Source organism: Aplidium turbinatum, chromosome 8 (genome assembly GCF_918807975.1).
Source record: "Aplidium turbinatum chromosome 8, kaAplTurb1.1, whole genome shotgun sequence".
Taxonomy (NCBI): domain Eukaryota; kingdom Metazoa; phylum Chordata; class Ascidiacea; order Aplousobranchia; family Polyclinidae; genus Aplidium; species Aplidium turbinatum.
Window position 1 is genome coordinate 1,771,780 of NC_137479.1, and position 6,000 is coordinate 1,777,779.

The window sequence follows — 6,000 nt, forward strand, 5'->3', positions numbered from 1 at the left end:
ACCAGCTCCCCAGCCAGAACCCTCCAATCGCCTCAAAAGTGCGACGCGTGTAGATAGGTTTTTGAGCAGTGACTCAAGGTGTCGGCGATACGTGAGGGATCTGTCCAGGGATGCCGAGATTCTGTTCAAGGAAGAGGTTCGGCACAGTAGGGCAAGCGTTCCCAACAATGTTGATGTTATCTCACGCTGTGTCTCCCGGTTGTTGAAGTGGAAGGCCATCGACACTGTTTTTGCCTTGCTGAGCTGTAGCTTCCATTTCTGGAGGTATGCTGATAGTGTTTGCATGTTTTGGCTAAGGTTCCTTTCCACAGACTGCCAATTTCCCTCTGAGTGCAGGAGTGCCAGGTCGTCTGCGTAAAAATATTTCCTGGAGATGGTGGGGGGAAGATTGTAGGTGTATATGTCGAACAGGAGAAGAGCCAGGACTGAGCCCTGGGACGCCGTTTTTAAGTCGGCGTAGTCTGCTTCAACGTCTGCTACCGGTTGTGAAGGTGAAGCTGCGGTTTTGCAGAAGTTTCATCATCATATAGAGATAGACCATGTGTCTGTCAGGGAGCAGGCAGAGTAACTTTCAGATAAGGCCGCTATGCCATACGGTGTCATGGGTAGTCGTGAGATCAACAAACACGGCACCAGCCTTCTTCTTAGCCGAAAAGCTATCCTCGATGTCTTGGGTCAGAACTAAGTGTGATGTGGTCTACGGTTGCTCGTCCGTGTCGGAAGCCAGCTTGCTCACGGGGGAGCTGCGGATCTATTATTCGTTTGACACGGGCATAAATGAGTCTCTCGGGGATCTTGAAAGGGGTGCAGAGCAGGGAGATTGGGTGGTAGCTCTTCGGGTCTCTGGGGGCTTCGGCTTGGGACCTGCAACCACAAGGGCTCTTTTTTAGATTCTGGGAGTTCCCAGGAGGCGCAAACATCAGGAAAGGAAGTCTTTTAACCAGGAATTTAAGGAGGCAGCAGCATGGAGTATCAACTCCCCGCATAGATGGTCAGAGCCCGGGGCTTTACCTGGCTTTATGTGCTGGAGGGCGGCGGAAAGTTCCTCCGGGTTGAGCTCACCCGAGATGTTGTCCCGTCGGGGGTTGTTACCCTACAGAGGTCCGTCATTTCTTGTAAGACGGATCTGTCTGATGCACCGTCTCTCGGTTTGTATTTCCCGTTCTCCACAAGTTGTGAGGCGATGGAAGTTTCTGAAACGGGACATTGTTGACGAAAGGCACGTGATCTGCCAGTTAGGTTGTTCAATGTACACTACACCATGCTATGCGGCTGCAGTGCGTAAAGTCGATTAATTTAATGGCTTCTGTCCAGCGCTCCTTCCTCTTTGAGTCCAGCCTTGCCAACATGGCTGTGGCTGGACTGTTGGTGTCATTGCCCTGAGGAGCGTGAAGTAGAGGGTTTCTCACTCCTTATCCCAGCACGGCTTGCAGTTCTTTCGTCGGCTGCGGGGGAAGAAGTATTTTTCCGCTGATGTTATTGCATCATAAAAGTCCTGGTAGGCTTCTTCGTCCACAATTAGTAATAACATTATTAGAATTAGTAATGTTAATGACTGTTCAATCCATAATCATCGTGTTCTTTCACCAGGATGGTCCTATCATAATATATCGCTTCTTCTCAACTGTGCATATCCTTGGCGACAGTTAGTTTAGTTGTTTTTTTTTCCACAAAGGTAAGGATTCAATTGACTGACAAAAGCAGTGGTTGAGAACCGGGTGGCATAAATAAGTGGTGCGATACTGATGAGCCCAGCTTCGTGGGCGAAACACGTGTCTATCGCTGTCAATTACTGCTACACTGGACTACCGAGAAACAAGAAGATCCTTTCAGATTACATTTGTGCACCAAATTCATATTCAAATCCGGTCGTTAAAATAACAATTCCAAATCCACGGACTGACATCAAACCTGGCCGGATTTAAATCCAAGTCGATGTTCATCTCTGCTACCAAAGTTTCTAATGTACTTTCAGACCTTCCTCTTCAAATGTCCTGTTTTTATCTCATAAGTATTCCAGCCACTTTTAATTCATCCCACCTTTTTTGCACTCGTTTCCGAATTTTTAATGACGGAATAGTTGAAAAAAATGTTAAAAGTTCAAATATATCGATCATTATTATTAAAGAAATGTCAATCATTGAGTACTTAAGTATAACGGAATATTTATATTTATTTGTTTTCACTAAAACATAAATAATTTTAAAAATGCAAGATTTTGGTTTGGCTTGGTTGGTTGGTTTTGAATCTTTGTCCTCGGACTGACAAAATTCTTGATAGGTTATGCCTGCCAGTTTCGAACACTTGCAAAGGCTTTGAATCACTGACGCAAGTTCGGTTACCGAGATTGAAAAATTAAAGTTTCCTCTTGTTGCTGAAGTGTTGTTCCATCAACGAGGTGACGCTAAATTGAGAGCAGACCTGAAATGCTTTACTCAAACCCACACCCCGAGAGCCAAACTAGCGCCGCTTGATCTTGAGTCAGACGCTTAACCACTGAACTAACGGGGCGGACTTATAAGTTTGTTATTTTTGTTTCAGCTTCACCGATTGTTTTGGCAGTTAGAACTGATACAAAGTTTATAATACGTTTAATACAAACTAAACAAGCTTCGGCACCAATAAGAATGCTAACATTCTTTTAAGAATAAGAATGCTAAGTTTAGTTTTTTTTATCTAGAAATTAGTAATAGAACGAAAAAAGGAATAGCCTACACTTTTAATATCAAGCAAAGACGAAATTTGCTTTTCTGAACAACGCAAGTAGCTGTTAGTTTATGGATGTATGTGAAAAGCTAAATAAAAATTATGTAAACATAGGTTAATTTTCCTTGAAGCAAGCTTACGCTATATCAAATGAAAACAATACAGCGATTGAATAGTTGCTGTGCATTTTAAAACGTCAAATTGTAGGTTCAAGGGCAGTTTTTACATTTTAATAACCATCTCGGAGAGATGGAAACAATTTCATGCGCGTTCCCATCGGTGGCCGGTCGATTGGTCGAAAGACATTTGGTCGACAGTCATTTGGTCGACAGACATTTGGTCGACAGGACGTTTGGTCGACAGACAATTGGTCGACAGGACATTTGGTCGACAAGACATTTGGTCGACAAGACATTTGGTCGACAAGACATTTGGTCGACAGCCATTTGGTCGACAAACATTTGGTCGACAAGACATTTGGTCGACAGGACATTTGGGTTACAGTTAGGGTTAGGGTAGGGTTAGGTTAAGTTAGGTTAGAGTTAGGGCTAGGGTTAGGTTAGGATTAGGTTAGGGTTAGGGTTAGGGTTAGTTAACTCTAACCCTAAAATGAATCGTTCTGTCGACCAAATGTCCTGTCGACGAAATATCTTGTCGACCAAATGTCTGTCGACCAATTGTCTGTCGACCAAACGTCCTGTCGACCAAATGTCTGTCGACCAAATGTCTGTCGACCAAACGTCCTGTCGACCAAATGTCTTGTCGACCAAATGTCTGTCGACCAAACGTCCTGTCGACCAAATGTCTGTCGACCAAATGACTGTCGACCAATTGTCTTTCGACCAATTGACCGGGTACCTTCCCATCAATCATACAATGATGACGTCAGGCCTGACTTTACCCACCTTTTCGTAATGTTGCGCCTTTCAAAGCTACCATTTCCTCCTTCTCCGATATCTCCGAATCCTTCATCAGTATTTTCTGATTCTTGTTTTTCATCCTTTGTTGTGGTTTCTGCAATAAATAAGAGAGTGAAGATCAAAAGAAATGAAAACTAGAAAATTTGTGTTGATGATGGCGTATGAGCGATCTTTCCAGGCTAGATTGGAGGGCAGGAAATCTTCAGCCACTCAGCAGTCTCGTCGTCCAGGACCCTCAGACCATGCGCACCGTGTGGAGGCCGGTGGATTAGGCAGTGATGGATGACATGGTCTGCAGTCTGTTCAGTGGCACCACACTCGCATTCTGATGAAGGAGCCAGGCCCCACTTGTGCATTTCCGAACGAAAGCGGCCAACGCCAGTTCGCAGGCGGTTAAGCCTGACCCACGCAAGCCTTGCGAGGGACATCCCTGGTGGACGGGGATCGGCGTCGGGTATGAAGTCACGGAGCGTGGAGGTGTGATTTTGCCACTCCGTGTTCCACATATGGTTCGTCCAGTGTGCCGCACTTAACCCTTTGAGGACCATAAACTTTTGAGACCTGTTTTATTGAAATATTGATGATTTTTACTACAAGTTTATCACTTTAAAGAGGTATTTGAAAAAAAATTATTTTTTTTTTATTTCAAATAGAAGTTACGCTGTGGTACATATGTGTACCATTGGTCCTTAAGGGTAATGTGTTTAGTATCATTGCTAATATGGATTTACACAGTGGCGGCTGGTGCTGTTTGTGAGCAGTGGGGCTGCAATGAATAGTTGGGGGGGGGGGGGCGAAGCCTGCCGCTGAGTTCGCCGAAGGCGAACTACATCGCGGAGGGTCTGGGGGGTCTCTTTCCAGAAAAATTTGAAAAATCACATTAAATTTGGTGCGTTCTGAGCATGTTTTTACCCCAAATTTTGAAAAAATGCATTCAAACTTTGTTGAAAAGTTGATATTCCTAAGCTGTATTTTGAAAAACCTAATAGTATTGCTTTGGTGACAAACTTTACTATAGTATTGAGCTTAGTCTTGACTAGCCTAGCCGTTGCATGCAAGGTTCAAGTGATTTTGAGATGCCCCAAGCTGGACTAGCACTTCCTATAACCTGTTGAATACCCTAACTCTACAGCTAACACTTCTACATTCATGGCTCATCGCTACTTTGCAAAATAAAAACTAGCTTCAAAAACTCTGTAAAGTTATTTGGTTAGGTGGGCTGTTTTCAGAGGCTCACACGGCGACGACGACGCAAATCATAATTGCTTGTACAGTAGGCCTATTGACATAATTTGCGCCAAATTATAGAAATTTTTCAACTGGAAGTAATGCTATCAGTTAAATTTACCTTTGCATGTAGATTTAAAATACATTTCTAAAACATTAAAACAATGAAAACTATTAATACTACAAAAAGTGCTCAATGCCAAGCAAAAAGGCAAAGCAGAGCGAATTAAATCAAATATAGTTATTACTATTTGAAGCCTTTACAAATTGTTTCACCTAACGGATCATCAGAAGGTCTGAAAAAAACATGCAAACAGCAAAGAATCGATAATTATGAAAAGATATTAAATATTACAACTGTAATTTAATCTGGCAAAAAAAATCTCTAAACCTGTACTTCCTGATAAGATATTAAAACTGTAATTTAATCTGCAAAAAAAAACAAAAAAAAACCTCTAAACCTGAATTCCTGAAAAGATATTAAATATTATAACCGTAATTCAAACTGCAGAAAAAAAACTCCAGAATTACTAAGGAAAGCCTCCATCTGCAACGAAAAAGTTTCAATCAATTTGTCCCAATGGAAACCAAGTAACATGATGGCAACATCTATGACATCACAAAGAAGCAAAATGCTCTTGTAATGATCGGCGCAACCTGTAGTAATCTGATCAGAATGAATAAAAAAATTGTTTTTAAACCTGTAAAAATTAAATGCGATTTATAACCTGTAAAAATCAAATGGAATTTAATTTTTTCAAAATTATACCCTGTAAAAATCGGAATTGTGATGATGTGACCTGTAGTGTCCTGAACAAATAAAATAAAATCTGTTTATAAACCTGTAAAAATTAAATGAGATTTATAGCCTGTAAAAATCAAATAAAATTTTAAAAACCTGTGAAAATCAAAAGGAATTTATTTTATTTTGAAGTACTTGAGTTTAAATTTGTTTCTATGACGACATTTGCCGACCAGTTCCGAACGCTTGTTCAAAAGGTGGCCACTGTCAGCCTTCAGAATGGCCAGCTTTTCAGCCAAACACAGGCCACAATTGTTACGACCACCTCCACTATAAGGCCGAGCACAGCTGTGGATGGACCAAGTTATTTTAGGGTCAACACCCTTGTCCTTGAGGTCCCAAACT

General features: G+C 41.9%; 1 protein-coding gene across 5 annotated transcripts in view; it reads right to left on the reverse strand.

Annotated features, from left to right (window-relative positions):
* The window catches only part of LOC145775695 (myoferlin-like), a 213,718-nt gene extending 209,616 nt beyond the window's left edge, over positions 1 to 4,102 (reverse strand). For all 5 annotated transcript variants that reach the window (XR_014290170.1, XM_082587040.1, XM_082587039.1 and 2 more), the window contains exon 1: positions 3,612 to 4,102. The gene's annotated coding sequence lies outside the window, so the exon portion shown is untranslated. The remainder of the gene's footprint in view (positions 1 to 3,611) is intronic.
* Between the last annotated feature and the right edge of the window lie 1,898 nt (positions 4,103 to 6,000).